We start from the raw sequence: 10,000 nt of genomic DNA, 5'->3' as shown, positions 1-10,000 counted from the left end.
GTAAGGGTTATAACCAGTTTTACAGTATATTATATCTTCATTAGGTGGGTAAGGGTTATATCCAGCTTTACTGTATATTATATTGACATTAGGTGGGTAAGTGTTATAACCAGATTTACTGTATATTATATCTTCATTAGGTGGGTAAGGGGCGCTTCGCTGAGGTGTACAAGGCCAAGCTGAGGCAGCCCGGCTCCTCATCGGACCAGTTTGAGACGGTGGCCGTGAAGATCTTCCCTGAGGAGGAGTACGCATCGTGGAAGAACGAGAAGGACATCTTCTCTGACATCGACCTTCGCCACGACAACGTCCTCCACTTCCTCACAGCAGAGGAGAGAAAGGTAGTGTAGCGTCCCTCTTTGGTTCCATCCCAAATGACACCCTTTTCCCTATATAGTGCACTACTTTGGCCTAATCACAGCCTATGTTATGTTTGTTACAATTTACTGAAGGGATTACAGGGATACATACTGTATATTGTTGTTCACTAGCTCTAGATTACAGGGATACATACTGTACAGTGGCTTGCGAAAGTATTCACCCTCCTTGGCATTTTTCCTATTTTGTTGCCTTACAACCTGGAATTAAAATAGATTTGGGGGGGGTTGTATCATTTGATTTACACATCATGTCTACCACTTTGAAGATGCAAAATATTTTTTATTGTGAAACAAACAAGAAATAAGACAAAAAAAAATGAAAACTTGAGCGTGCATAACTATTCACCCCCCCAAAGTCAATACTTTGTAGACCCACCTTTTGCAGCAATTACAGCTGCAAGTCTCTTGGGGTATGTCTCTATAAGCTTGGCACATCTAGCCACTGGGATTTTTGTTCATTCTTCAAGGCAAAACTGTTCCAGCTCCTTCAAGTTGGATGGGTTCCGCTGGTGTAGAGCAACCACAGATTCTCAATTGGATTGAGGTCTGGGCTTTGACAAGGCCATTCCAAGAAATGTAAATGTTTCCCCTTAAACCACTCAAGTGTTGCTTTAGCAGTATGCTTAGTGTCACGGTTTTCGTCGGTAATGGAGGACCAAAACGCAGCAGGTATGTGTAAGCTCATCTTGACGTTTATTAACTTCCCAAAATGAACACCAAAATAACAAAACAAGTGAACGAACGATATACAGACAGTCTGGCAAGGCACAAGGCTAAACACAGAACAATCTCCCACAAACACACAGACAAACACACCCAACTAATATAGGACTTCCAATCAAAGGCAACACCACACAGCTGCCTTCAATTGGAAGTCCACCCCAATTAACTCTACATAGAAACACACTTACTAGACTACACATAGAAATACATAAACATAGACCATAAACCAAAAACCCGGAAATACTAAATCAAACACCCTTTTACCAAAACACCACCCCGAACCACATAAAACAAATACCCTCTGCCACGTCCTGACCAAACTACAATAACAATTAACCCTTATACTGGCCAGGACGTGACACTTAGGGTCATTCTCCTGCTGGAAGGTGAACCTCCGTCCCAGTCTCAAATCTCTTGAAGACTGAAACAGGTTTCCCTCAAGAATTTAGTTTCCCCCTGTATTTAGTGCCATCTATCATTCCTTCAATTCTGACCAGTTTCCCAGTCCCTGCTGATGAAAAACATACCTACAGCATGATGCTGCCACCACCATGCTTCACTGTGGGGATGGTGTTCTCGGGGTGATGAGAGGTGTTGGGTTTGCGCCAGAAATAGCGTTTTCCTTGATGACCAAAAAGCTACATTTTAGTCTCATCTGACCAGAGTACCTTCTTCCATATGGTTGGGGAGTCTCCCACATGCCTTTTGGCGAAAACCAAACATTTTTGCTTATTTTTTTCTGGCCACTCTTCTGTAAAGCCCAGCTCTGTGGAGTGTACGGTTAAAGTGGTCCTATGGACAGATACTCTAATCTCCGCTGTGGAGCTTTGCAACTCCTTCAGGGTTATCTTTGGTCTCTTTGTTGCCTCTCTGATTAATGCCCACCTTGCCCGGTCCTTAAGTTTTGGTGGGCGGCCCTCTCTTGGCAGGTTTGGTGTGGTGCCATATTCTTTCTATTTTTTAATAATGGATTTAATGGTGCTCCGTGGGATGTTCAAAGTTTCTGATATTTTTTTATAACCCAACCCTGATCTGTAGTTCTCCACAACTTTGTCCCTGACCTGTTTGGAGAGCTCGTTGGTCTTCATGGTGCTTCTTGCTTGGTGGTGCCCCTTGCTTAGTGGTGTTGCAGACTCTGGGGCCTTTCAGAACAGGTGTATATATACTGAGATCATGTGACAGATCATGTGGCACTTAGATTGGACACAGGTGGACTTTATTGAACTAATTATGTGACTTCTGAAGGTAATTGGTTGCACCAGATCTTATTTAGGGGCTTCATAGGGTGAATACATATGCACGCACCACTTTTCTGTTTTTTTTTTAATACATTTTTTGAAACAAGTTCTTTTTTTAATTTCACTTCACCAATTTGGACTATTTTGTCTATGTCCATTACATGAAATCCAAATAAAAATCCTGTTAAATTACAGGTTGTCATGAAACAGAATAGGAAAAATGCCAAGGGGGTGAATACTTTTGCAAGGCACTGTATATTGTTGTTCACTATCTCTAGATTACAGGGATACATACTGTATATTGTTGCTCACTATCTCTAGATTACAGGGATACATACTGTATATTGTTGCTCACTATCTCTAGATTACAGGGATACATACTGTATATTGTTGTTCATTAGCTCTAGATTACAGGGATACATACTGTATATTGTTGCTCACTATCTCTAGATTACAGGGATACATACTGTATATTGTTGCTCACTATCTCTAGATTACAGGGATACATACTGTATATTGTTGTTCACTATCTCTAGATTACAGGGATACATACTGTATATTGTTGTTCACTATCTCTAGATTACAGGGATACATACTGTATATTGTTGCTCACTATCTCTAGATTACAGGGATACATACTGTATATTGTTGCTCACTATCTCTAGATTACAGGGATACATACTGTATATTGTTGCTCACTATCTCTAGATTACAGGGATACATACTGTATATTGTTGTTCACTATCTCTAGATTACAGGGATACATACTGTATATTGTTGTTCACTATCTCTAGATTACAGGGATACATACTGTATATTGTTGTTCACTATCTCTAGATTACAGGGATACATACTGTATATTGTTGCTCACTATCTCTAGATTACAGGGATACATACTGTATATTGTTGTTCATTAGCTCTAGATTACAGGGATACATACTGTATATTGTTGTTCACTATCTCTAGATTACAGGGATACATACTGTATATTGTTGTTCACTATCTCTAGATTACAGGGATACATACTGTATATTGTTGCTCACTATCTCTAGATTACAGGGATACATACTGTATATTGTTGTTCATTAGCTCTAGATTACAGGGATACATACTGTATATTGTTGCTCACTATCTCTAGATTACAGGGATACATACTGTATATTGTTGCTCACTATCTCTAGATTACAGGGATACATACTGTATATTGTTGTTCACTATCTCTAGATTACAGGGATACATACTGTATATTGTTGTTCATTAGCTCTAGATTACAGGGATACATACTGTATATTGTTGTTCATTAGTTCTAGATTACAGGGATACATACTGTATATTGTTGTTCATTAGCTCTCGTATGAAAACCTGAACTGGACTGTTGTTCCCATACCTGGTCCCAGATCAGTTGTTACGGTCATACCAACTCCATGGCTGTCAATGTCAATCCGAACATGGCCTGACAACGAGTGACAAGGAGTTGGATTGATAGTAAAACCAGACTAGCCTGACGACTCAAACTGAATTCATCCACTCCTCTATATTCGCTGCCTACTTCAGTCTGAGACTGACGTCGTTAAAGTCCTTTTAAGGCGACGTCGTACAAATGACGGGTGTTGTAAAATAACAAAGTCATCAGCGATTGGATTGTCTCTAACCAATCAGAGTGTCAAAGCCACCTTTTACCCACGTGCGTTCTGTCTCTGGCCCAACCCGTCGGTTTCTGGACCAATCAGAACAGTTAGAATGTGTTTGCGTCTTAGAAATCGTCTGAGAGGTAGTCAGATCCAGACTCATTGTGGAGGAGAAACTCCCGTCCGTGGACGTGGCTTAGCGTTAGGCAAGAGCAAGGAGCTTGTGTAGCCAGGCAAACAGACTGCCCCACTTAAGCTAATTGTTCCCAACACCCTTCAAACCGTTTATCGTCATGGTGTCTTTTGTCCATTGTAGATGTCGAAGCAGTACTGGCTGATCACAGCCTTCCACCCCGGGGAAACCTTCAGGAGTACCTGACCCGTAACCTGGTCACCTGGGAGGATCTACGCGGGCTGGGGGGGTCCCTGGCCTGCGGGGTGGCACACCTTCACAGTGACCACACGGCCAGCGGGCGGCCCAAGGTGCCCATCGTACACCGCGACCTGAAGAGCTCTAACATCCTGGTGAAACAGGATCTGACCTGTTGTCTGTGTGACTTTGGACTGGGGCTCAGACTGGATAACACCCTGACAGTGGATGATCTAGCTAACAGCGGACAGGTGAGAGGAAACTGGTACTGGTGTTGATGTTAACGTTAGAGACCCTATGACACTGTCAGTAGACGGCCTTGTCAACAGTCGGACAGGTGAGAGGAAACTGTTGTTGATGTTGTTATTGTTTACATTCTGTCATTACTGTTTACAGTGTTGTTTCTGATGTAAACATAAGACCTTAGAACCCTATAATACAAAACTGTAGTCTACGTCCCACTGTTCAGAGAGTGATGGTTTATAGAGATATCAGAGTAACCTGTAGTCTACGTCTCACTGTTCAGAGAGTGATGGTTTATAGAGATATCAGAGTAGTGAGTAACCTGTAGTCTACGTCCCACTGTTCAGAGAGTGATGGTTTATAGAGATATCAGAGTAACCTGTAGTCTACGTCCCACTGTTCAGAGAGTGATGGTTTATAGAGATATCAGAGTAACCTGTAGTCTACGTCCCACTGTTCAGAGAGTGATGGTTTATAGAGATATCAGAGTAGTGAGTAGCCTGTAGTCTACGTCTCACTGTTCAGAGAGTGATGGTTTATAGAGATATCAGAGTAGTGAGTAACCTGTAGTCTACGTCTCACTGTTCAGAGAGTGATGGTTTATAGAGATATCAGAGTAACCTGTAGTCTACGTCCCACTGTTCAGAGAGTGATGGTTTATAGAGATATCAGAGTAACCTGTAGTCTACGTCCCACTGTTCAGAGAGTGATGGTTTATAGAGATATCAGAGTAACCTGTAGTCTACGTCCCACTGTTCAGAGAGTGATGGTTTATAGAGATATCAGAGTAGTGAGTAACCTGTAGTCTACGTCCCACTGTTCAGAGAGTGATGGTTTATAGAGATATCAGAGTAACCTATAGTCTACGTCCCACTGTTCAGAGAGTGATGGTTTATAGAGATATCAGAGTAACCTGTAGTCTACGTCTCACTGTTCAGAGAGTGATGGTTTATAGAGATATCAGAGTAACCTGTAGTCTACGTCCCACTGTTCAGAGAGTGATGGTTTATAGAGATATCAGAGTAACCTGTAGTCTACGTCTCACTGTTCAGAGAGTGATGGTTTATAGAGATATCAGAGTAAACCTGTAGTCTACGTCCCACTGTTCAGAGAGTGATGGTTTATAGAGATATCAGAGTAACCTGTAGTCTACGTCCCACTGTTCAGAGAGTGATGGTTTATAGAGATATCAGAGTAGTGTAGCCTGTAGTCTACGTCTCACTGTTCAGAGAGTGATGGTTTATAGAGATATCAGAGTAGTGAGTAACCTGTAGTCTACGTCCCACTGTTCAGAGAGTGATGGTTTATAGAGATATCAGAGTAACCTGTAGTCTACGTCCCACTGTTCAGAGAGTGATGGTTTATAGAGATATCAGAGTAACCTGTAGTCTACGTCCCACTGTTCAGAGAGTGATGGTTTATAGAGATATCAGAGTAGAACCTGTAGTCTACGTCCCACTGTTCAGAGAGTGATGGTTTATAGAGATATCAGAGTAGTGAGTACCTGTAGTCTACGTCCCACTGTTCAGAGAGTGATGGTTTATAGAGATATCAGAGTAACCTGTAGTCTACGTCCCACTGTTCAGAGAGTGATGGTTTATAGAGATATCAGAGTAACCTGTAGTCTACGTCTCACTGTTCAGAGAGTGATGGTTTATAGAGATATCAGAGTAACCTGTAGTCTACGTCCCACTGTTCAGAGAGTGATGGTTTATAGAGATATCAGAGTAACCTGTAGTCTACGTCCCACTGTTCAGAGAGTGATGGTTTATAGAGATATCAGAGTAGTGAGTAACCTGTAGTCTACGTCTCACTGTTCAGAGAGTGATGGTTTATAGAGATATCAGAGTAACCTGTAGTCTACGTCCCACTGTTCAGAGAGTGATGGTTTATAGAGATATCAGAGTAACCTGTAGTCTACGTCCCACTGTTCAGAGAGTGATGGTTTATAGAGATATCAGAGTAACCTGTAGTCTACGTCCCACTGTTCAGAGAGTGATGGTTTATAGAGATATCAGAGTAGTGAGTAACCTGTAGTCTACGTCCCACTGTTCAGAGAGTGATGGTTTATAGAGATATCAGAGTAACCTGTAGTCTACGTCCCACTGTTCAGAGAGTGATGGTTTATAGAGATATCAGAGTAACCTGTAGTCTACGTCCCACTGTTCAGAGAGTGATGGTTTATAGAGATATCAGAGTAACCTGTAGTCTACGTCCCACTGTTCAGAGAGTGATGGTTTATAGAGATATCAGAGTAACCTGTAGTCTACATCCCACTGTTCAGAGAGTGATGGTTTATAGAGATATCAGAGTAACCTGTAGTCTACGTCCCACTGTTCAGAGAGTGATGGTTTATAGAGATATCAGAGTAGTGAGTAGTCTACGTCCCACTGTTCAGAGAGTGATGGTTTATAGAGATATCAGAGTAACCTGTAGTCTACGTCCCACTGTTCAGAGAGTGATGGTTTATAGAGATATCAGAGTAACCTGTAGTCTACGTCCCACTGTTCAGAGAGTGATGGTTTATAGAGATATCAGAGTAGTGAGTAACCTGTAGTCTACGTCTCACTGTTCAGAGAGTGATGGTTTATAGAGATATCAGAGTAGTGAGTAACCTGTAGTCTACGTCTCACTGTTCAGAGAGTGATGGTTTATAGAGATATCAGAGTAACCTGTAGTCTACGTCCCACTGTTCAGAGAGTGATGGTTTATAGAGATATCAGAGTAACCTGTAGTCTACGTCCCACTGTTCAGAGAGTGATGGTTTATAGAGATATCAGAGTAGAACCTGTAGTCTACGTCTCACTGTTCAGAGAGTGATGGTTTATAGAGATATCAGAGTATAACCTGTAGTCTACGTCCCACTGTTCAGAGAGTGATGGTTTATAGAGATATCAGAGGTAACCTGTAGTCTACGTCCCACTGTTCAGAGAGTGATGGTTTATAGAGATATCAGAGTAACCTGTAGTCTACGTCCCACTGTTCAGAGAGTGATGGTTTATAGAGATATCAGAGTATAACCTGTAGTCTACGTCCCACTGTTCAGAGAGTGATGGTTTATAGAGATATCAGAGTAACCTGTAGTCTACGTCCCACTGTTCAGAGAGTGATGGTTTATAGAGATATCAGAGTAACCTGTAGTCTACGTCCCACTGTTCAGAGAGTGATGGTTTATAGAGATATCAGAGTATACCTGTAGTCTACGTCCCACTGTTCAGAGAGTGATGGTTTATAGAGATATCAGAGTAACCTGTAGTCTACGTCCCACTGTTCAGAGAGTGATGGTTTATAGAGATATCAGAGTAGTGAGTAGCCTGTAGTCTACGTCCCACTGTTCAGAGAGTGATGGTTTATAGAGATATCAGAGTATACCTGTAGTCTACGTCTCACTGTTCAGAGAGTGATGGTTTATAGAGATATCAGAGTAAACCTGTAGTCTACGTCTCACTGTTCAGAGAGTGATGGTTTATAGAGATATCAGAGTAAGCCTGTAGTCTACGTCTCACTGTTCAGAGAGTGATGGTTTATAGAGATATCAGAGTAACCTGTAGTCTACGTCCCACTGTTCAGAGAGTGATGGTTTATAGAGATATCAGAGTAGTGAGTAGCCTGTAGTCAGTGTCACTGAGACTAGAGTGATGGTTTAGACTAGAGATATCAGACTAGTGAGTTCAGTGTCACTAGACTAGAATGGGATTAGACTAGAGTGTCACTAGACTAGAATGGGATTAGACTAGAGTGTCACTAGACTAGAATGGGATTAGACTAGAGTGTCACTAGACTAGAATGGGATTAGACTAGAGTGTCACTAGACTAGAATGGGATTAGACTAGAGTGTCACTAGACTAGAATGGGATTAGACTAGAGTGTCACTAGACTAGAATGGGATTAGACTAGAGTGTCACTAGACTAGAATGGGATTAGACTAGAGTGTCACTAGACTAGAATGGGATTAGACTAGAGTGTCACTAGACTAGAATGGGATTAGACTAGAGTGTCACTAGACTAGAATGGGATTAGACTAGAGTGTCACTAGACTAGAATGGGATCTTTATTTACTGTAGATCCATATTTGTGGTTGAATGTTATTTTATTCTCTCACGAACATTTTTCCAACTGGCTGTTGTCAGTGTTAAGTCAGAACTGTTTGCTGACAAGGTAGATCTGAGAGAGAGAGAGACAGATTTAAGCAGAGACAGAGAGAGAGAGAGCGAGAGAGAGAGAGAGAGAGAGAGAGAGAGAGAGAGAGAGAGAGAGAGAGAGAGAGAGAGAGAGAGAGAGAGAGAGAGAGAGAGAGAGAGAGAGAGAGAGAGATAAGCAGAGAGAGAGTGATAAGCAGAGAGAGAGAGACAGAGAGAGCGAGCGAGCGATAAGTAAAGAGCGAGAGAGAGACAGAGAGAGAGAGCGATAAGCAGAGAGAGAGAGAGCAGCATAGAAAAGAGGTCAGGCTGTGTTGAGACATGCAGGGGAACTCCCTCAGTCAGTTGTATCAGTCTATCTTCTACCAGACTGATCTTTGTTCATGCCTGTCTGATGTATGATTCACGGGCTGGTAATGCAGCGGTAGAAAGGGGTGCTCGGTTAAGCGGCAGGGGAATACTAACTAACATACATCTTTCCCGTACTAACAAAGGCCTAGATATTATTTAGGTTAAGCAGCATAGAGATCTCAGAGTAGTGAGTAAGATGTCAGAGAGTCACTAGACTAGAATGGGATTTCTCTCTCCTGGAATCATGTTTCCTCGTGATCGTGAGCGTCCAATATTATCCAAAGCTTCAAATCAAAGGACAATTCTAGTCTTAATTCTGGTTTATTACAGATGTTTTTCTTATTTTTAAATGGGACACAGATGACAGAGGCAGGAAATGAGCCATAAATGCAACAGAAAATAGAGCTGCAAGCAGGTTCAAGCTTTGGCCCCACCATCAGGACTAATTGGACACATCGCCCTTGGATGAGCTACTACTGCACTTCTTATCACGTTTGCCAAATATCAGAACTCAAAATCAAATGTTGAGACTAGGTTGAGACTAGGTTGAGACTAGGTTGAGACTATTAGGTTGAGACTATTAGGTTGAGACTATAGGTTGAGACTATTAGGTTGAGACTATTAGGTTGAGACTATTAGGTTGAGACTATTAGGTTGTGACTATTAGGTTGAGACTATTAGGTTGAGACTATTAGGTTGAGACTATTAGGTTGAGACTATTAGGTTGAGACTAGGTTGAGACTAGGTTGAGACTAGGTTGTGACTAGGTTGAAACTATGTCTCTGTGTCTGTGTTTTACAGGTGGGCACAGCCAGGTACATGGCTCCTGAAGTGCTGGAGTCCAGGCTGAATCTGGAGAACATTGAATCGTTCAAGCAGACAGATGTCTATTCTATGGCTCTGGTGTTGTGGGAGATCACCTCCCGCT

General features: G+C 42.0%; 1 pseudogene; it reads left to right on the top strand.

The window, feature by feature from the left end:
* Positions 1-10,000, top strand: part of LOC123743223 (TGF-beta receptor type-2-like) — a 70,723-nt pseudogene that overhangs the window by 34,877 nt on the left and 25,846 nt on the right.

This window comes from Salmo salar, chromosome ssa05 (genome assembly GCF_905237065.1).
Source record: "Salmo salar chromosome ssa05, Ssal_v3.1, whole genome shotgun sequence".
In the NCBI taxonomy this organism is placed as follows: Eukaryota; Metazoa; Chordata; class Actinopteri; order Salmoniformes; family Salmonidae; genus Salmo; species Salmo salar.
Note: the sequence above shows the minus strand (reverse complement) of the source record. Positions and strands in the feature narration are given on the sequence as shown.